At 38.4% G+C, this 23,495-nt stretch overlaps 2 protein-coding genes across 3 annotated transcripts in view; one reads left to right on the plus strand and one right to left on the minus strand.

Moving 5' to 3' along the window:
* Positions 1–23,495, minus strand: part of LOC105921538 (MSL complex subunit 3) — a 227,694-nt gene that overhangs the window by 124,958 nt on the left and 79,241 nt on the right. The gene's annotated exons all lie outside the window — the stretch shown is intronic.
* LOC105921530 (E3 ubiquitin-protein ligase Midline-1) overlaps positions 6,982–23,495 on the plus strand; it is a 74,557-nt gene continuing 58,043 nt past the window's right edge. Inside the window, exon 1 of the mRNA XM_036128042.1 lies at positions 6,982–7,242. The gene's annotated coding sequence lies outside the window, so the exon portion shown is untranslated. The remainder of the gene's footprint in view (positions 7,243–23,495) is intronic.

Consider the following 23,495-nt stretch of genomic DNA (forward strand, 5'->3'; position numbering starts at 1 on the left):
ATGGTGACAGAGGACTGCAGGATCTGCTGTTTGCATCAGCCCCCAGCTTTCACGTCATTCATATCATGCCGGTTCTTTTGAGTTGCATGAAATCCCAAGTCGGTATTTGTTCCTGATTATGGTTCATCTGTTTTTTTTTTTTCTTACAGCCCATCATGTAAAACATCCTTCTTCAGTTGTGAACTGTAGATCACTAAATATATATTTGTTTCTGCTGTGAACATCTATGTTAGAGCATACAGCAATGTTAAAACATTTACCGGCTTTAAAATTACCCCATGCTTCAAGTACTCATTTTCAGAAATATATCTCAAAGACACTTAACTACCTCAACAGAGAAGGTGATTTTGGTTTTAGTTATCCTTTGCAATGCTACAGCAACAAAAAGACATTTTGTGTCCTTTGCTTAACACTAAAAAAAATATTTGTTAACTATTTTTTACCACGTCATCCAAAATGTATTTTTATAGACATATCGCTATGATAGAGTGAATTGCAGAGACAATGCATTGTTCTACCAGAATCTACCAGAATATTTGTAATAATTTGTAAAATGTTTCTAAAAATTAAACCACTACAGACAACAGTGGTGGATAAATAAAGCATCACATTGTTTTTTCTTTTAAATATTGTGAATAACTGCTTTATTTGATATCATTCTTTAGTGTAAGACTTTAAAAACATTTTGGCTTCACACCAGTTCGATCTCTCTGGGCCCCTTTGATCGGCTCCATCACCTAATGGGAGTTGGCGGGGTAAAATCTGTTGGGCTTTTTTTGGCATTAAGACTTGATGCCAAAAAGCTATTCTCAATGCTACACTGCCAGACAGGACACGTGTAAAAAAAAAAAAAAAAAAAAAAAGAAAAAAAAAAAAAAAAAGGTTTTGGCTCATTAACTTTTTCAGCTTTCCCAAAATTAAATTAGTTTCTTTGCTTTCCTGTAAAGGTTTATCAGATGCTTGTATGTATTTAAACTTTACTGAGGTGAATTACTTTACAAATAAGAACTATTTACAAAAATATATGAAATCAAGCAGAACATGAAAAAGAAATACTAAACTTCTAATTTCTAATAAAGTAAATAGCTAAGACGGGATAAAAATGAATTGATAAGGTGACGTTGAACTTTTATGGGAACACTGTAGTTAAGATATAGACCCAAGTACCTACACGGCCTGGGTTTCTTTTACGCTTTCTGGTCTTTAGACTCATCAAGTTGTTTCTTGATCTCTAACCTTGCATTGTTTGACATGTTTAATATTTTTTGTAGTGTGTTGGAGGAAATTCTGAACTTTGCTCAGTGGCAACACAAATATAAAGCTTGATGTCCTGAACAAATGCATTGTAGGGCATTGGGGAGGGATGGAGGGGGGGGGGGGGGACATGTAGATATTTATCCTTGAGGAACCCCTTCTGTACCTGTAGGTTTTGCAACATTATTAAAAAAATTTCCCCACCTTTCATGACACTCAGGCATCCATGTTCAAATGGATAATTGCTAAGAAACACAAATTGGTCCCTGTCTGGCAAATAAGATTGCAGTCAAACCAACATAATACTAAGTAAGTAGTTGCATAAGATCACAAACACTAACTTATGCAGCACTGACATTCAGTAACAGAAACACCCATATTTTACTCCAGAAGTGCACTATAATTGTACTACAGGTACGATATAAAAGCCATTTTCTACTATTTATAAATGTAGGAAGTACCAGTCGGTTCATAAGCAAAGAACTTGATGGAATTATTTTTCTATATGTTTTATCATGTATTTACTCAGTACTATTGATTTATTACTCATTACTCATTGCTATTGAAACTACTATTTAGACCTGACAGAACTAGATTAGGATTCACTGGGCGATAATGTAAAAATAGTAAATTGGTCTTTTTCTATGTGTTTATTCACAAAAAGGTTTTACTTCCAGCGTAGGTAATGATGGAAAAACTGGTTCACTGTGAACGTTCATGCTGAATCCAAATTTAGAGAACCTGCGCTGAAATATTTGCAAGCTGTTTGCCATCTGACACTTTCGCACCCCTTCAGCCGATGCACATTGATGTTTGACCTAGAATGCCGGTGCCTTGCTGTGAAGGCTGGTGATGTATGAACAACTTTCTGATGAAGTCCCAACAGGCAGTTTGGCTCAGCTGATAAAGTGAAACACACTGTGATGTCGCAACAGTCACCTCTATGATTCATCTCCAGCTCTTCTGGACGCAAGAAATGTACTTTTCTGTCTTTATTCTGCAACACAGATGGGCTAAATGGGTCAAGAGGCCTTGCATTTGTGTCAGCGGCGTCCCGGCGGAGTAAAGCCGACCCCCCTACATGTGGAGATGCAGCGGAGAATAAAGCTGCTGATGCAAAGAATTCGAAGCGGCTTTGACCCGTTTGTTTCGCATTCAAGCTGTGTGCGGAGACGCACCTGGGATGTGTGAGCAAACTGTCAACACTGAAATAAACGTCTCGCAGTGACTCAGTTTGGAGCATACTGACTTCATTCATCACCGTCTTTGATGTACCGTGGAGGTCTTCGACTAATCTACAGCAGGAGGAGGCCGCACAGCTCCCTTTAAACGAGTCTTTCTAAAAAGAAACACCACAGGCCGTGACTATAAAGACATGAACTCAGATGTACTATCCATCCATCGGCCGTCTGGGTAACCTTAACATGAAACCGCTTATCCGGTTTGAGATAACGATCCAACCCTCTGTGACAAATTCACAAAATGGCATGGGTCAGAGTGTTTAGATTCCCATTTCCACATGGTGAAAATTCCCAGCAAAAGATCAATAGGTGGTGTTTTTTTTGACAGTTTTTGGAAACCTTTTGAAGAATTCTGTGGCATTTTAATGCACTTTCAAACATCAGATTATGCTCTCTAAATCCAAAAAGGATGTTTCAGAAATGAATAAGTACCTCAAAAGATAATAAAAAATGGGTTTAGTTTAAAAAAAAAAAAAGTAACTTGTAAGTACCAACCCCAAATTAACTCCACAGCTATACGGTATTGCACCAAAATTTTTAGAATTCAAGCAAAAAAAAGTTCTGCTCCAACTGGATTACTGAAAATACATTAAATGTGGATTATTTCCCCACACCTGCTATAAATCATAAAGTATAAGTACTGGTCTTGAACCCAGGTATGCTGATGTATACAACAACTTAAAGGCATACTATGCAACATTTTTCAATTAATTAATGTGTTCCATACCGTTTTGGATGATTAAATGAGTCATTTCAGGTCGAACAAAGGTTTTCTCGGCCGCCCTGGGGGTCTGTCGGGGAAATACCGCACTTGCAATTGCAAGAGCTCACGGCCCGCACACACAGAAGTCTTGCTTTACGGCGAGAACTCCATGTATTTTTGCCCTGCCATTCACTATATGCACGCGCGAAAGCAACAACAAAGAACCGCGTGTTAACGTCAAATAAACATGCAAGCATAATCGAGTATTATTATTATTTATTTTATTTTTTTATGTTGGCGAGACGCTACCGCGGCGAGGCGGCGGTTGCGGCTTGCCGAGGCGGTGGCGGTAGCGTCTCGCCAACATAAAAAAAAAAAAAATAATAATAATAATAAAACTGGCGAGGCGGCGGCGGCCGGCCGCCTCGCCAAGATAGCGCTGCGGGAAGCTTGATGTTCATACCTTCACTGTGTTAGTCATCGTTTGTACTGCCGTTTTTTCCACTTTTCGTTGCGTTCGCCTGTCTGCTAAGCTCAAAACAACCGCACCTGGCTTGATGGAGAACCAGAACAGCTGAGCATCTTTACGACTGTGCACTTTTACTTTCGCCCTCTGGGGGGAGCCTCGCTGGAAAATCAACCCCGGTTGCATAGTATACCTTTAAACCAGAAAAAAAAACTTGGAGGATAATACACATTAAAAACATCAGACACAGTTAAACACACGCCTCCATGACATTCTATTACACAACCCAAATCAGGAGCATCTGTTCAATGGCCGAGACTCCAAACCACAGCTTACAGCTTCTTTTCGGGCTTATTCAAAAAGAGGCAATGCTTCTGAAAGGTTATCCTCATAGAATCCAGCAATCTGCTCTGTCTCGTCGCACGTCAGTATGATGTGTGCAATGAGTGTCAAAGCAACTGACTGACCCGAATTAATTCACCAATTGCACCACGGTTAGCTGCAGCATTTTTAAGATGAGGACAGCATTAAAAACAGGTGAAATGCAACATGCACTTCCTCCTTGTATACAAGCCAGCATTAGCAATGGAGCAAAGCTTGCCACTATAAAAAGTTTGAAAAAGAGTTTGTCTAAAGCCAACAAAAGCATCACTTAAAAAGAAATGCTAAGATGCTTTTTGTTTTCAACAAGAAAAAAAAAGTAAGATGTCACATTTCTTTTTAATAAGCATGCTGGGATCATTCATTCATACATACATACATACATACATACACACATACATACATACACACATACATACACACATACACACATACATACATACATACATTTTAGAACCCTATTAAACGGAAAGCATGCTAAATAGAAACACCAATACTATAAAAGGAACAAATTGGAAATGGAGCCAAATTACTCTCTCCCTCGTCACAGATCCATTAGAATCATCTCAGCTGCACCAAGGAAAGGATAAAAACATGAGAAAGAAACTTATCAAAGGGTGGTTTGAAATGCTTGAGGATTGGATTTGTAGAGCTCGGGGGAGCAAAGACAACAGCCACGGCCCACGAACACAAAAGCAAAGCAGCTTTAAAATCTGTCTTATAATAATCGCACTCATCGTTTACAGAGTACAAAAAATATCAAAGCAACATGCAGGAGATCAAGTTTCAGAGAACAAAAGGCCCACCACCTCTCTGGCAAATAAGCACATCAGGATTATGTCCGTATTCATGACGAGACAAGAACAGGGAAAAAAAACAAAAAACAATTAGACAGATATCCTCTGGAATCCTCATGAAGCAGCAGACACTCCTCTCTAAAGAGCAAGGCCCATTTAATATTCAGTGTAATCAGTTATCTCGCACATCACTGGATGGCTTGATGAATAGGAATGTCCGCCCTCATCAGCAGGACACCATCTCCTCGGTGGGCCCCGACTTAGCTGCTGATGTTGTTGTTAGGGGCTGTTTGGACCCCCCTCAGTCATTAAATCCCCATCCCATGTCAACTGGGGGTATAAATGCTGTCCTCATGCAGCATATTGGCAAACGGCTTAATCTCTGCAGTTTAGCCATATGGCTTCAGTCCATCTCCAGACACAGATTTGTGGTAGCTTTAAAATACGCCAGTCCCAAAGAGGCTTCCTGCGTTTTTGTTGAGATTTATATCATATTGTATTACAACTTTTATAGGGTGTGTTTTTGTTCCATAGAGATTGTTAAAAAAAAATAAACGTTCATCATGCCAGTGAACATTTCTCCTCTGCAAACAGATTTTAGATGTGGACATTAATGACTTACACGTTTTAATGATAGAACTTAGCTTTTCCAGCCATCTGGGGCCACTAAAATATCCCAAATGCTCAACACTAAGAATAAAAAAAAACAAAAAAAAAACAGTTGAGTGTGATAGCCTGGGACAGTTGTCAATCAAGTCGACATGCCCACGCGTCTTCTCATTCCCGTTTTCTTTTTTTTTTTTTTTCAAGCTACAGCGACATCCATGTAACAGGCAGAGACATTTGCTGCCTAAAAATAATCATGTCAATACTTAACACTTCAGCTTTTCATGAGATCATGACAAGATGTGTAACCGAGTCAATTTGCGGCCGTGTCAGCAGTCAAATATGTCACCGTTTCACGAAGTTGGGACGTCCCCCCAAAATAAAACAAACTGTGTTGGATGTCAGTAAAAGTGAGAAGAATATAACCTCAGGACAGGCTGTACAGGATGATTTCGATAAGAGCTGCAACTGTGTTTACATCGTTATTTATTAAACTTAATTTTTTTTGTAACACCTAGATGTTTTCATATTGAAATAAATTTAAATTTTATGCAATTATAAGGCCTTTTCTGCTAAAGCTCAGATTTCATGTCTCCATTAATTACAGTAAGACTACCAGGTCCTGGTAACGAAGGCAGGCCAGGGTTATTACACTACCACCACCATATGTCTGATCATCATTCTCTTGTAAAATACTTGTTTCATTTTTATGCTCAAGAAACGTAAAAAGGAAATACTCCAAGTTGTTGCAGGGAGTGGTTCTAACTGTTTTTCGCTTAAGTCCCAAAGCATTGGAAATATCTTTAATACCATATTTAGTCCAATAAACGTAAATTTTCTCAGCCATTGTTGCATTTCTTTGGATCAGGTCAAGATTAGTCTGTTTTCGGAATCTGCTGGCCTACTTCGTGCAGTCAGACAGGTTCTATGCAAGGGATTTATTCATTGTATATCGCCTGGCTGTGGCTAGTGAAAATTAACCAAAAATTTTGGTTAACTACTATTAATTCATGAAGTACTGAGGAGTTGAAGTATTTTCTTTGAAAGAACCAAAATTTATTTGGGTAACGTTATTCGAGATAACATGCAACGGCTTATTTTTTTTACAAATATCTTTCAGAATGAGCCATTACTGAATCAAATTAGCCTTTCTTCCTTTTTGTGTGCATTTCAGCCTGAAATGCTCAAATTGTATCCAAAGACACTTAGCGGCTCTGTCCTGCTGCTCCCATAAGTGAAACCCGCTGAAAGTTAACTTGAGGGGGAAACTTCGACCAGAACTGAGCCAGTTTGCACCAATGGACGCAGGGGACATAAAATGCTAAAAATATCTATCCATTGGTTATTAAAGAAATTAATTGAGGAGTCTAAATACCTATGTTCCAATTAATGAAAGTTTTACATTCCTGATGTCTGGACAAAGCCCAGGGAGCCACGGTCTCTTCAGCGTACTTCACGCTTGCCTGAGCCGGAGCACATGACAAGTCAAACCTGAAGGCGCGGGTTGGTTGTGGCGGTGAGGGGGCAACGCTGAACAGGAGGAGGAGGGAAGATGTAGGAAAAGAACCATAGTGCTTTGATTTGCATGTCTGCTGTGTCTGTGCATGGAGAAACCTGCTTCCTCTCGTTCTGATTTTTTTTTTATTTCTGCATCTCCAACTTACCGTCTTTCCCGTTCCCCCCCACTTTTCCCCGGCTCTGCTGTTTTTTTCTTCAGCGATGCTATTGTTTTCTTAGAGTGGAGTGACTGCCTGCTTCTTTTATCTCCCGGAGGACCATGTGAGGCTCTTCAATGTAAGTGCCCCCTTTGTTGCCTAATTCACTTTCACTGGAGGGAAAAAGAAAAGGGAAAAATTGGCACTAGGCTGCAGGTTTAGAGTTTTTTTTTTTCCCTTCTTTGTGGCACATTAAAATGGGTTGTCATACATCCGAGGGGTGGAGTTGGCCACAAATGGATGATGGGGAATTTAGGGGGTTAATTGCCCCATGTGGTCTCGGCTTGGCGGCTGAATGCACGTGTGAGCGGAGATCATTGTTCAAGAGCCGCTTTTGTCTTTGGGCGCAAAGTTGAATCGCTGTTTCGTTTTGTTCAAGTATGCCGAGCTGTGCGTTTCTTTAACTGACGCTTCGATACAAAAATCCAGAAAAGCTCTAAGACTAACTTTAGATGTACAGATACAAGTTGATAAGAGCTTTAACATAGTAAAAGTACTTTTCCTACCCCATATACTACACGGTAGCATTACTGTTTTTCAGAATAAAATATATACGTTTTTTTTTTTTAAATCTGTGACTTTACCATAACACAAATCACCTAATAAAGCTTTTTTTTTATTATTTCAACATTTAATTTGTCACCTTGCACATGAGAGCAGGTGAATTACTTGTTTGGACAGCACAGTCTAATAACTTCAACTCAATACACCAAGTCTTCCACTTTTATTCTGTTTTGTTGCTAATCTATGTAAACCCATAGTATATATATATTTTCCCCCTCCTGTTTCAATCAAAACTTGTAGGTTTACATAATGAAGAGTGGAGATCTTCAGTTTGAAAACCTAATTTTTGCCTCAGGTTTTAAACTTTTGCTGGTAATAACTGTCAAAGTAACCTCTTCGGTTATTCATTAAGGTCTAAAAAAGCCCAAGATAAATACATTCAACGTTCAGTCCAACTAGACCAAACTATGTTTATTCTACTTGGTGGGTAGTCAGACACCGAATAGTAAAGGCAGAGCTGAATCCTTCAAAGGAACCATCCATTCCTTTCAAATAATTGTTAATTAAGTCAGCTATTTTTTTTTAATATTTGTTGTATAGTTATTTTACTTTAGGAAGTCAGCCTAGGGTAACTATTTTCATCCAGGAAATTAAATAATCACTTGCAATAAGTACTTAAGCATTCTTAACTGCAGAAAGCCAGCCTTCAGGGCAACTAATTTCATCCAGGAAATTAAGAATTTTAAAGCTTTAATTACAAGTCATAGTCGTTGTGACATTGACAAACATTGCTGCAGACCGGATGCTTCCATAATATCAGTGCAGTCCCATGTAGAGCTCAGATGATGAGAGATGTTGGCATCTATGCGCTCCTCAGCCTTAGCCGGCTCATCTTACTCATTGCCATTCCCATAAGTTGTGTTGAAAGAGCTAACAAATTGATTCTGTTGGTCCTAGTCATGTAATGGTTAAGAGTTAGGATTAGGCACAGGTGTGATTGTCCCTGTATGACGACAACGCTGCGTAAAGAGACCAGTTTCACCGTATTCACAGACATTTAAATCTTGAATTTACATATTTGCCTGAAATGAAAGAAACTTTCATCCTTATGGATACCTTTAAGCATTAAACATCTTTTTAATGTATTTTTGAAAAATGTAATCATTGTAATCTTAACTTTAATACTCATATGTCACCAAAAATACAGAATACTTGCTAATTTTTTTTATGCAATTATAATGTTGAGCTAATTGATAAAGAAAAAAGCTAAAGTAGAAAAAGCTAATATTTCCTAGTTAATTAGACAAACTGCCAGCAGATGGTTGAAAGACATGCTCCTTTTTGCTTGCCAAATGTTTTAAGAGCGTTAAAAGGGTACTCCAAGTTTCTACAAATGTGGACTTCCTCAGCCAAGTAACCTGCTCTTCACGACAACAGGTGGGGGAGGGGCAGTGCTGTTCTATGCGGCACACAGTCAGAAAATAACTTCCATAAATTTGCATGAAAATTTGTTTTCTGTCAGCATCAAGCAATACCATAAAAAAATATTCTAAAATGCATGAAGTACATAACCCCACACTCGTTCATTTATTTATTTCCAAAAAATACAAATACAAAAACAACAAAGAGCCAGAAAAAAACAAGCATTTAAAAAACAAAAAAACAAAAACAAAACTGTATTCTGAGAAAATGTGATCAAGGTTAAAGGAATTTAAAGCATAATAAATGTATGATGAACGGTTTAGCCATTTTAAAGTTAGATTTTATTTAAAAACATTGTTATACCTTTACACTGCTACCAAGCTCATACCTAGCAGGATGATGTCTTTTATTTCCACCATTTACTATTGTTTTACCTGGTTCCAATGCCTGCTAGGATACTCAAGTTACTCTAGCCTACCCAATGTCTTTGTTAGGTTCAGGGAACAGAATTTCTGTGAGGTTGAGCGACTAAAACACAACATTAAATATTAAATTAAACTAATCTTCATCTATTACTTGATGGTTTTGTTATAAAAACATATCCAGGGTTGTACTAAAGAAATAACATTTACATTTTCTCTGATTCGTGATAAGAAATCCAAATTATTTGGGTCACTTCAAATGCAAACGTCCCACACAGACAGACAAAGAATCTTAAGCTGCATAAACAAGCCTTTGGAATCAGTCTCCAATAGCCGTTTAGGTTTATAGGCTCCGGCTTCTCGTAATCTTCCACAGACGAGAGAAGGGCGGGTTAATGGATAGTTTCCCCAGCTGTGTGCAAACAGAATTTATTTACTCATCTTTTAAAGGAATAAAAAACATAAATCACGTCTCTAAAAGATAAATAGCTCCTTCAGGTCTACTTCGATGAGACCTTAAATACTAGCTCATTCTTCACTGCTAAGCAGTAAAGTGGACATGACACGGCAAATGAATAATACAAACGCTGTATATATGCGCTGATGAATTATGGAGAACTTTGCTAAGGACTTCTGTAAGATTGTTTCAAGTTTAGAAGATTGCATTTCTGAATGTTTTCTTTCATCACTATGTACATTTTTCCCCCAAACGGTTGACACCGCTGCTGCAAATCGTTGAGGGCTTAATTTGTCACCGGCGCAGAATCACACTAAATATTGAATAATGAACAGGGATAATGAACCGCCTTTAGTTGCTGGTGCAGAAAACATTGCGTATCTCGCTGTCTGGCAGAGCAGAATTAATCTGTACTGCAAGATAAATGAAATGGATCAAAATGCTGTTAGTCAACATTGCATTTTCTCTACAAATTTTTCAATTTGATAGTCCCTGTTTTATTTATTTTAAAGGGGCTATATCATGCAGAATCCACTATTAACCCTTAAATACACTTGGTTGTGTACTTTGAGTCTTTAAGATTGCAGAAAATGTAACTTCTCTCCAGATGCTGCATATATATATATAGTTATATTGTGTTTGGGTCATATTTAGCAACCTGTTCAGTTTTCTCCATGCTTTGTGAAGAGTTACGTCAAAGTATTTGCTGTGAAGCTGCTAAAGAAGGTCGCGGATTTCCGGTTTACCAATTTTGCCAATCTGCTAGGATTATGCTCCTGCTGAGATTTTGTAGCTCAAGGATGCTGAAGCTACTTTGATTGGGGGGCATTAACCCAAACAATTCATCACACCATCCCCCAGCATACTACAAAAATGACCAAACATGGTGGCGTGGAACGCTCTGTGACTTGGAAAGGGGCAGGGTGTGAAACGGCTTCTTTGCATTTAAAGAGACGGCACCAAAATCAATTGTTCTTAGAGAAACCTCTGAATGATAATGAGAAATTCAGACCAAAGTATTGCAGATCCACTTTATATAGACTACAACACAATGACTCTCCAGACTCTGGGACCTTGATTTCCAGATGAAATGCAAGTTTTACTTTTCATATTTCTTACCTTTTAGAGCTGGGTTGTCAAACTCCAGTCCTGCAACTTTTAGACATGTCCCTGGTCCAACACATCTGAATTAAATGACTGAATTACCTCAGTATGCAGCTAGGGGCTGCATCCAAACAGGTCTAATGGGTAAGGACTCTTTAAGATAACATAGGCTTTATTGATCTCACAATGGAGAAATTCACTTGCCACATCGGCTCATGCATAAAGGTGCAGAGTAGGAAAGATGCATTCAGTTATATATAGTGAATCTTCATATATACAATGGAGCAAAAACATAAGTGTGTCATCGTCCGTGACGATGAGTGCTGTCCAAATAGTGCACTCAGTAAGGAAGGAGGTATGAAAAGGAGCCTGTATGCTTCCTCTCTTAGTTCCTTTGGCATAGCGACCTCACAATACCCCTCACTGGCACTAAGGAGCTATGAGGAATCCCACAATCCTTTGCGTGATATGATGTATAAGCACAGCCCACCTCCCGGAAATAAACAAATATGTCCGGAGAGAAGAGAGTGTCCATTTCTAAGTAGCACCATTTACCCTTGTTGGTCATCCATGTGCATTATAGGCCTTAGGCAAGTTTCCAATATTATTTTCACAATATTCAAAATTTTCAAGACCCCAAATTTGATCCTTCATCCGTTACCATACTCTATTTACTTTTATAACACCTTAAAAAGAACACATTGTTGTCTGTGACAGAATCTTATAGTAAAAAAACTAAAGTTTTCATTTTTCTGAAATGAGTGACAGAATATTGAACTTTTTTCATTTTTTTTTAAAATAATATTCAGTATTGCTTTATACGCACATGTATCTTTATCTTTACTTTAGCAGGTGAGGTTATTGTAAAATATTAAGCTATTCCACAAACAAAATTTATTAAGCAAGAAAATGTAAAGTGTTCTAAATTTGTATATACGTTAACCTTTTTCAGCATCAATGATCAAAAGTTTAAATGTACATAATTAATAATGCGTCACTCGTGCAAAAACATAAATAAATAAATTGCCCCTCCGGTCTTAGGCCTCCATTCTGTGACTTAGATTTTTTTTTTTTTCCTGGGGCTGACTCTGGATCACTCAAGTATTAATGTGCACGCTTCTTTTTTTTATAAGTCTTAAAAAACAAAAAAAACAAAAAAAAAAACATGTTTTTTTGCTCACAACAAACCTTCACCAGTCGGCTCCAGGTAGCCACCATGGTCACACATATTTTGTTGTTTACAACATTCCAAGTTCACGTTTCCACATTATGGATTTCTTCCACCTCGCCCTCTTATCAGTGTTGACACGTGTAGGAGGGAAAGTGTTGGGTGAATGAAGCAGGATGTGACAGTGGAATACCTGGAGCTACTGGTGCGGAGCTAAAACGAAGTGAAACAGTATGTGGCAGAAGGCGCGCCATGAGACACACCGACAGCATACATTAATTTATGAGTGGAGGAGTGAAGGTGTTGGAGGAAAACGGAGACGGCGAGAGGCAAATCTCTTCAACTTCTGTACATTGCCCACCATATTTTGCACATTTTGTTTTGCGTCGTAGAAATTATAATTCATAACTAAAATGCAATTGGTAAATCTAATTCAGATAAGTCATGTTTGATGTATTTTAAATCTCAACCATTTTCTTCTTTTGATGTCTTCAGACTCTGATGTGCTAAAATTATTTCCAGTCATGACGCCCTCTCTGCCATACTTGCTGCTCAGCAGGGTGTCAAGCTCTGGGGCCTTGGCATCACTGAGTGCCAGTGTGTCAAGTCTTTTTCATGCCCAGCCAACCCCCCCCAACATTCCAGCTATAAAATCCCATCCATCTTGGCATTCATGTTTCAGCTCCCCAGCAGCAGAGCGCTGGCTGCAGGCCACTTCCTTGCCTTATACCAAAACTGAAGAAAACCAGTTTGAATGGGGAGAAAAAGGCATAGGGCTGAATTTGGAGAGAAGTGGGTGGGAGGACAAATAAAAGTTGAGGCATTTTATTAGCTGTGGCCCTCCTTTCATCCACCCGGCGGGGTGCTGGGAAATATGAATGGGCGGGTTTGTTCTTCGGGTGACCAAACATGGGACTTGAATGTTAATCTGCGCTATGACAAAGCCTTAGAGAGCCAAAGACACTCTTGGTGATAAGATGGGCTGTGAACTAGTCAAGTGCTCTGTGCAGTTCCATCTCTGCCAGCCACACAGCTTTTGCAAAGCTCTTCTTCAACTGTGCCGGGAATCCGCTTCTCCCAACATATTGTCCTTTTGTGCGAGCCACTACAGAACATTAGAAGGGTCTAACGAGAGTTTAAAGTGCTGGAATCCTGTTACGAGTAGAGCTACATCCATGGGAGCTTACACTTTAGATTGACACTGGAATTCAAAAGGAAGGCAAAAATACAAACGCACTCCCCCGCTTAATGATGTGCCGCCAAATCAACCAATCACATAACAGCCACTTTAGCCACTTTAACGCCTTTAGATATCTAGATGTGGTGAAGATGTCTTTCTAAAGTTCAAACTGAGCATCTAAATGCCGAAGAAAGGAAATGTTAGTCACTATGAATATAGCACTGTTTATGCCACATAGACTGAACTATTTCAGAAACTTATAGACTGGGATTTTCCAGACATGCATTTCCACCCCCCCCCCCCCCCCCCCCCCCCAAAAAAAGAGAGTGAGCAGCAGCTGTTCATAATGGGCTTCCTGTAAGGTCATAGGAGAATAGTTACTGATTTGAAACAATGGAAAACAGCAGCTTGAAAAAAAAGTATAATGGTCTCTGAATGCACAGTATATTAAATATTGGAGCAGATGAGCTACAGCAGCAGAAGACCCCACTAATTGCCACACCTACCAGTTAACAAAATAAACTATTTACATTGACTCTCAGAAACTGGACAATGACGGATTGAACAAAAAATGTTGCTGGTTTCAATGAGATTTGATTTCAGTTGCAACATTCAATGGTCGACTTTACAAATTATTTCAATTAAATGTCTAATGCTGCATACGTGATTTCATTTACAGAGTTTGAGACATCAGAAGACATCTGGAATGAAGTCTTTCGGGAAGGATTGCAATAGTTGATCAAGATAGTGAAACGTGTTGGATTACCGTTGCTCCATGACACAAAACAAAGCCGTGGGAAAGATGTTTGCCGTGAAACCAAGATACTGTATTGACCAATCAGAAATTTAGCTTCTTAGGAAGAACACAAGTCAGCCCGTCCTGCTATATAGGTGTGTTCAGGGGTGATTTTGAAAAATCTTAGCAAGTACCAAATGTCAAAACCAGGTAAGATTCTAATCTAAAGCCTTTAAGAGTGAAATCAAAAAGTTTTCAGTTTAAAAGACCAGCTTCAGACCAAGTTTCAACCAGACTGCATCCTTTCCAGACAGTTTGTGCACAGTGTGTGCCTGTGCAGCTCAGTGTGCCGGTTATCATCGGTTCCCCTCAGTGCACACCCTACTGACGGCATTAATTGGCTTTTTCATTAGCTGAAGCAGAGATTCAATACATGGGCCCCACACGCTGGATTGGGTCAATGTTTTCAGGTTAAAAACGAGCAAATTTAGGTCGCAGATCAGGGACGGTGATTCCGTGTTTTCCCAGACTTTAGTTTCATTTTAGTAAACTTTTGTTATGCATGTTTATAGTGCTTATTAATATACAGTGCTGTGAAAATTAAGCATTTTTCCCTTGTAGATGTGACAAAAGCAAAAAAGAGTGCAAGTAGATTCATATAATTTTAATATCAGACTTGATATTAAAATTATATAGATGACCTTAGGAAATACAACCTTTAGTAAGAAAACCAATCCAACACAATCTGACAATGTGTTGTAAAAAGGTAACTGCCCCTAAACCTAATAACTGGTCGTGTCACCTTTGGTAGCAACAACTCACATTAAGCAATCTTTTTGCTGTGAAGGGGTTCCGTTTCCCTTTTGGCAGGATTCACTTTACTTTCAGCTACGAGGGAGGATTTCTGAGCAGAGGCAAGTTTATTTATAAAGCACTTTTCAGCAACAAGATGATTCAAAGTGCTGAGCATCAATATCCGGCTTAATAAAATAATATCACAGCATCTCAGACGGATTTAATTCTCAGGTTTGATGTGTTGTTTATTTCTAGCTAAATAGAGGGTAACTTCCTGTATTGCTTTGGACCATTGTCCGCTTTGATAACCCAAGTACGGATAAAAGTCCTGAACTCAGACATTCTGCCTCAGGATTTCCTGGTAGAGAAGTTAAAGTGAGTTGTTCAGATCCCAAAGCAGCAAAAAAGCCCCACACTGTCATCACCATGTTTGATATTTGAGAAACACGCCTTCCAAAAGTTGCCCTTTTGTCTCATTGGGCCACAGAATACTTTAACAGAAATATTCTTGTGGATTAAAAAGATGTTTTTTGGCAAATGTGAGATGGGCCTTTGTGTTCTTTTTGGGCAGCAGTGTCTTGCACCATAGAACTCAACCGTAAATGACATTTCCCCCCCCAGTGTTAAATTGCTGGTCATGAAACTGATTTTAAATTAGACAAGTGAGGCTAGCAAGTGCTCTAGATGATGTACTTGTTTTACAACACCTTGAATTACTCATTGAGGTCCTTTTCAGACCTAACTTCTAGAAAGGGTCTCAACTGTTCTGTGCCTGCCGTTTTTCTGGGTAAGGGGTTTCATTATGGTTCGCTGGAGAACTAAAGCCTTAAATATGAGCATGGCACCTCTTTCTATAATGATGGATGTCAATGATTTACTTTCTGATCTAATAATGAATTTCTTTAGAATAAAGTGTTGCTCTTAGAGATCTTTTACCCTACTTCATGTTGTTGGAAAGTTAAACTTAAAGTTAAACAAAGGGCTATGCTATCATCATAGGCTAGATTGATTAGGATAGAGTTTTCTACAGTAATGCAACCATAATATGGTATGGCCCCTGATGCACTACCAACCCTTTCAGTAACATTTCTGGTGGAGGTTCAATGAATTAAACTCTTGTCTTAAATTACTCTTTTTGGCCTTTTTTGATAAATGGAAAATCTTTAGGTTGGGGAAATATTTTATCTCGTCAAAAGGATTTAAATCCACCAGGGAATATTGCTTCCAAAACAAGTACTTTTTTCGTTCCATTTTGTAATATTCATATTTTTACTAAACCTAAATGTGACATTGAAATTGTAACACTGACTATCACAGCAATATTTCCAGTTTAAACAGTAAAGACCATTACAGTCATTATGGTATGGCCTTAATAATAAATATGAAGACGGACGATTTGGTGTAATTCCGCGGTCCATGTTGTACACTACAGAAAATGGGAAGCTAGACATGGGTTTCCACCAAAGAATGGCCATATTAATAACACGATGAGCCACAAAACCTGTGCTTTAAGGCTTTTTTCCTCATGAACTAAGTTCAACCCACTAGCTGTTGGTCTTTTGTAAGCTTTTTCATCTAAAATAATCAAGCGAAGATCGTAACTCTATAACTCCAAATATATAATTTTTGATACAAATATTTCTGAGATCTCCATCTTCACCACAAAGTCAGTATAATTTACAATACACAAATGATATTTTACACACCCTGTATAAAAATGCATAAAACATGAGGAAAATGTACTTTTTGGTCAAACATGTCAATTACGATACAAAGAGGATTTGAAAGCCTGACATTGTATTTTATTTTTAAAGCAACCAAAAAGATTTTCTTTTTAAAAAAAATGTGAAGTCTCCTCACAATTACCTGTATCAAGCTTTAAAGGGTTAACATTTGAATATACCTCATTTTCTTTTTTTTTTACCCAAGAATAAATCCCTTTTAGTCTTGACACAACAGATCCGAGGATGAACAACGGTTTATACTCCATGTTATGCACAGGTTCAGATTCCCTTCTTTTCACCGTCTATCCTGGAAAGTGCAGTAGGTTGTTTATTGACTAAAAATCCAGGATCTATTTGTGCCAGAATTTGAGAACCGGCCCACTATTTTTGTTACTGGTGGTATTTATCTGCAACGATGGCAGGAGAATAGAAACAAGGTGTTGGCTTTGCCTGAGGGGACAGGTGAGGAAAGATCGAAAACAAGACACGTAGAGGGCCCCAGCATCTTGGCAGCAAATGTCAGTGACTTTAAGAAGCTTTGTTTCCCCGAGATGCTCTTCAGTTTGACAGCGCAACTGCCTGTTGGCCTCGGTACCTAAATACTGCATGAGAACAGTCTCAGAATTCATAATATAAAGCTCCTGTTTTCAGTTTGCTTATCAACTACTACACATTTATTCCTTTTTAAGACTGCGATTTCTCTAGTTTGATTAAATCAACTTGCCCTTTCTTCAAAAACAATTGGCTGCCAGAAAACATGTTTTCCTAAAACACTGCCTAGCCAGGGCAAAGATATTTGAGATGCCCCCCCTGCATAAATAGCAACATGCCCAGCAAAAACAAATCCTCTGATTTTCTCCACATTACTTCAAGTTGCTTAGACTATTTTAAAGCTTTCCATTTTTTTACTTAAGTAGAAATACATTTCAACCTGGACTCTTTAACCTTTGTTTCAGTCACTGAAATTGCTACATCTTAAAAGATTTAAATGGGAAAACAGTCTCAGTCATTCGATAGTTGTGTTTTTAAACTGAAAGCTGACATTTTTGGAACTTAAGTTCCTCTGAGGTCAAAAGAAGGTGTTTTAGAACATTTAAAACCAATATTTTTTAACCGCCTGCTTAGTGGGAAGTAGTTCTCCAACTCTCCAGGTTCAGTTCTTTTTGGTTGACCAGTTCCTTATAATGACTCCTTCCCTGGAAGTGCATCTTTTTACAGCTCTGGCTCATACTGAACTCTCTTTTTCTTAGAGAAGACTGACTTTGTGTAAACATGTTGCTATAATTTTCTTCCATGCAAACAGTTCAGGACATTGTTACATTCACTGGGTTAAATAGGCAGAGTTAGGCTTCAACTGTAATAAAAATAATTCAGCTCCATATTGATCCAAAAGGAATCACCGGGCATTACAAGTATGGGATCGTCTGAGTCTCAGAATCACCCCCTGGACAAAAATTACTGGTTTAAGAGCAGAATTTGACAGTGAAACCAAGTAAGACAGAGCTTGTGGGCCCACATGAGCAGAAAAGCAAACTGGATCCAGGAAAAAAAACAAAAAAAAAAACAGCCTTTGTCAGATCAAATTAAGTGACTCTTAGATAGGCTTTACTTTTTTTGTTTTTAACTTGTGTTTAATTAATCATTAGTGAACCTTAGCTCGTCTCATCTTTGTGACATATACCCATTTACTCGCAGTAATAAGTGCTTTCTCGAATCACTGAAAAGTTCACTGATGGATATAGAAAATAAAATCATAGAACTGGCTTTTGTGGTTTGAAGTGCAGAAAGGTATAGGCAGGAGCTTAATGGGCCACCAGATTTTTTCTAATGCCATTTAATTTGCCTCAGAGGTTGGACTTCAATGTCAGAATGACATCTCAACTACCCAAGTGGTGTTTCAATTACAAGACGGAAAACCATTGGTTGTTAGCGCCATAGCTGATAGGTTGCAGGAATAAAAAGATTTGGCTCTGCCTTGAATGCATTTAAATGTGTTAGAATAAGCTCACACAGTGCCAAAACGGATCTAAAAATAAGTTAAGTGTTCTTAAAGTTAGTGTATGTATCCTTGATTTGAGCAGGTTAATAAGATTATCTGCCAATGGAATGACTATTTTGACCCTAGAATAAGATAATTAGACATCGTGCACTTGAAATAAGATGGAGATGAATTGTTCCTGTTTTAAGTGCAAAAATCTCATTGATCGTTTTAAAATTTAGCTTCTGATTCAATGTAAAAAAAAAAGTATACTTTACAGAAATGGGTCCCATTCTATTCTCCCCATTTGAAATCAAGCACTTCTTACCCATTTGCTAAAATATAATTCAGTTCAACTCTGATAGTTACATATTTTGAGTAATTATGGGACTAAATAAAGAAAGTGCTGCAGTTTTATTAATTTAATGATGTAAAAGGATATGACAAAGCAAAAATCCAGTCGATTGGGACCCTCTTTTATAGGCATAATGTGCATTTATCCTCTGGTCCCCGCAGTTTCATTTGCCTTGAAGAAGCGGTTCACAAGACAGTAAATTGAGATTCATACAAATCAGACCTGAGCCAGACAGATTTGATTAATATTTGATACCAAAAATGATCCAGCTGAGTCCATCACTTATTCCATTAATTATTAATCACCAGTTCTGAAACTATGTAAAGCCACCTGCAAACCCCTCATACAAAATGCATGCTCGTTGATTAAAGTTCCGGCGCTCAAATCCTGCCAGTCACCTTTCGTACATTTTACTTCCAACTTTCTTGTTTTCCCAAAATTGCCCCAATGAGCAAAAATAGATGTAAGAATAGGATAATAAAGCATGTGTGTGAGTTTGTGCGCGTGTCCTCGCAGTCACAGGTTGTGGCGCGCCCATAAATCAGAAAGTTCTCTCTGCAACAGGAAGCCCCAAAGGACATTAATCATGACATTAGATGAACCACCACACACATATTCACACACTACACAGCAGGGGCGGGAGCCATAGGACCCCGGGAACTTGACTTTCACTTATAACTTATTCATACTTCATGCCGTCATTCAGCACATCTGGGAAAAAGTCAATTTTTTTTCACAGTGGGAAAGCAAATCTTAAGGAAGCAATGACTATATAAAACATTTGGCTTCACATATCTATACTGGCTTGGAATCATCAAACAACGGGGAAAGAAATTATTTTGCCTAAACTAAGATGTACATTTTGTTCTGCGTTTCAGCTCGAAGGGGATCATGTTCCGTTCCTTGTATCATTTGCACGAGAATGGGGAACGTCTTCTGGAAAGGTCACAATTATACAAGTCCCATTCTAAAAGGGCACAAATCTACATTTATACAACTTTTCCTTTTCTAATGTGCTCAGGCATGTAGCTCACGGTCGTTATGTCAATTTCCATATGCAAACTGGCAAATGAACAACAAAGAAAGATTAAGCAGAAGAATCCGGGCATCAGTGCATAAAAATGGCCATCTGGAGCAGAGGTAGCGACGGCAAACTCTCCTGCTTGGAATTTCAGTTCATAAAATGAACTGAAAAGATTTGTTTGGCTAAATCTTAAGTGATTTAGCCAAAGAAACGGTGTCTAAGCAGCAGCTTAGTGACCAAACAAACCAGCTCCCTACCTAGGAATATAAAAACCTCCTAAAAGTTTACAAATCAGTGCTATTTTATAAAATCTACAATGGTTCTCAGTTATGGAGACGTAAGATTTGAAAACGTTTCAGATTTATAGCTTTAAATGATTGCGCTCACAGAATTATAACTCAACAGGTATCTATTTTCACATGATTATAGTTAGGCTCCTGTATTCCTCATCTCAATACTTGCTTTAAATTTGCTTGATTTGTTTTTAACCACTTTTAATTGTTTTTTTTATCTTTACTTTTTATTTTAAGGTTGTCATATAAAATGTATTATATAAATATAAATGGAGTTTAGACAAAAGTTCATGCTGGAAGACTCACTGGTCAATGTGTCGTCAAGACCTCATCCTATCATCCCACAAGACTCCACCCATGGATTCTCCTGCTCTTCAGCTTTCTCCTCTTCCGTCGGGGTCCGAGCGCCAAAGGACTTTTCTAATTCGTGTCAACAAATCGCTATAATTGCCTCTTTTTATCCATTTGAGTCTCTCCAGATTGAATTGACTCTGCTCTGTTGGGAGCCAGGTCTGGCTGGAATTCACCAGCGTGATGAATGACCCATTATGAGGAAAACCTTATTTGGAAAAAATTACAATTCTGCACACAGTTCCTGCATAGATTATCTGCAGTTAAAGGGCTGACTGAACCGGTTATCTGTGTTGCTAAAAAGCAGCCACACATTCTTTTAACACAATGTTATTTTTTGTCATGAAACCAGTCTGTACTGTGAGTACTCCAAGAGTTTTTGGACTGTGGAGGGACGGATGCTCGGTCGGTCATGCGTTTTAGTGAATGAGTTAAAAGGCTTGAGTCTTTTTAGAAAACTATTGTAAATATTTATCTACTTTTAAAACCATTCGAAGAGTAAGTTTATTTATTTTTCTAACTTTAGGTTTTCTGGCTCTGAAGTGTTATACGTAGGTTTTTCAGGAATTTACTCAAATGTAACAAAAATAAAGGCAAAAATGTTTTACTGTTATGAGCCCCAGGAACAAATGGACAGTTTTTCCACCATTTTAGTATCGTTCAGCTGCTGTTCCTTTCTTCTTTATTGTCATTTAGTGTTCCGTTCATTATGGATATAGTTCATTTATTCTTGTTTCTATCAGATCTTTCTTCTCTTGCCTGCCTGTCCCTTGTCTTCAGTTCAGTTAGAAGTTAGTCTTGTTTGTTTTAGAGTCTGTTGTACTCTTGTTAGGTTCTGCTTTCCTCCCCGTCTTCTGGCATTTCATTGCAACCGCTCTCTCAGCTTGTTACTGTCATGTAATCCACCTGTTGCTCAGTACTCTCTCCTGCCTTCTCCTCCTTGTTTGATCCTCTGTTATGCTTCCCCCTGTTCTGGGTCCCGTTTTTGAGAAAGAATGGCCAATCTACCCAGAGCAGAAAGCTTGTACTAGTTCTACCTCACGCTGTCATTCTCAGCGGTTTCAGTTTCAGAACAGGTGATATCAACCAGGTAACTAAACTCAGCATCCAACCCTGAGTTGAGTAGAATTTGTGCCAACCTCACTTTACACTATTCATACAGGCTGTATTTGAAATTTAAGTAAAGTCAAGAAATGTGCCGTAGCCCTAACGGTGTTGTGTTTCTGTGTGTGTGTGTGTGTGTGTGTGTGTGTGTGTATATATGAATGGAAACTAAAATATATGAATGGAAAATTAGAGATGGAAGTCTCAAAAAACAATTATTGCTTTCATTCGATTTAGTTCTTTTATTAGTCTTGTGGATCTCAGACTATGGAACACCATCAAACTTTACTATAACTGAGTGCCGCAGTAACATTCTTATATACAGCTGCCTCTGAAAGATTTTCTGTGTCACCTACGTTATTAAAAAGCTGCCGCTGGCAAAAAAACTAAGTGCAGCACAAAGAAATTGTTCAGAACTGAGAGTGTCCCCTTGTTTTAAAAAAAGCGATGTGCAGACTGAGAATATTGAGATAAATCAACAACAGTGGTGAAAAACGGCAACGCTTGAAAAATAATCCAGAAATGAAAACATTTAATCATTGTTTGATCAGCTTCTCCAGACAGATTTTTGTGGAGCGTTTGCGCTCCGGCATAAAGGCTCCTCCAGAAAAAGAAACGCCTTTCCCGACATGTTCTTGCACAGATCTCAACTTAGAAGCAGGAAAAACTCTGTTAGCCGCTAGCAGGGTTGTTTCACGGAGTAAGTTGTCAGAATTTCAATTAAAGGCTTCTGAGCTTTGTGAAACAGAAAAGCCAGGATATGCAGGATTTTACAGAAATTACTCTGGATGTCCACTAACCCAGCTTTTTGAAACGGGGCCCTGGTCAGCGTTCTGATCTCTCCTGTCCTGTCTGTATGCTTTTGTCACTTTGTTTATACTAAATTCACCAATTTCATCATGCGGCTCCCAAGCTCTTGTCTACACTTTAGTCCACCTACAAACACTACAAAAAAAGACAAAAGCAATTTTTAGAATTGCTCTTTTACTTTGGAAGATAGCATTGATTGTTGGTATATATTTTATGTGACCATCCTATAGAAGAGAACAAGATAATGTAACGACTTTCTTTAAACTCCAAGTACGTTTTTAGACGTCGACTAGCTTTTAACCTTAGCTAAAAAGGAAAACGGCACGGTTTTATGCATCATTACACTCTATTCAAAATGGCAGGCAGAAGTAACTTTTTACCGGATGAGAATTGTAATATAATACATTTATGCAGTAGTGCTTTAAATAGCATATCAGCTCAAAGTTAAGTTTGGCTCTAAGAGCCAGAGAGCAGCTTTTATTCCCTCACCAAGGAGTTTCTAATATGAGCCAGATATGGTTCTCCTGAATTCAGTGATGTGGAGGGATGTCTTAATGCTTCTGGAAACAGACGAGCACTTCAAACGCCACCGGTGTAGCCGATAGCTAAAGCATCAAACTTCATGTGGCCTTTAGATTAACTCAAACATTGTGCACAATGCTTCATGGAATGAATTTCCATTGCCAAGCAGATACATTAATCAGCAAGTGTAATGAAGTTTCTGATGCAGCTTTGTAAAACTTATAACTGGACGCTACAGAAGTGGATTCCCTGGAGTTACAAATTGTGCTTCCCTGTTATTTCCACATGAGTCAAGGTTTGGCAGTTGCTAGGTGAATGGCACTTGCTGTTAGGAACTCAGTGCTGCAGCATACCAAGACATTTTGAACAACTTCGTTACTTGG

This window comes from Fundulus heteroclitus, chromosome 24 (assembly GCF_011125445.2).
Source record: "Fundulus heteroclitus isolate FHET01 chromosome 24, MU-UCD_Fhet_4.1, whole genome shotgun sequence".
In the NCBI taxonomy this organism is placed as follows: Eukaryota; Metazoa; Chordata; class Actinopteri; order Cyprinodontiformes; family Fundulidae; genus Fundulus; species Fundulus heteroclitus.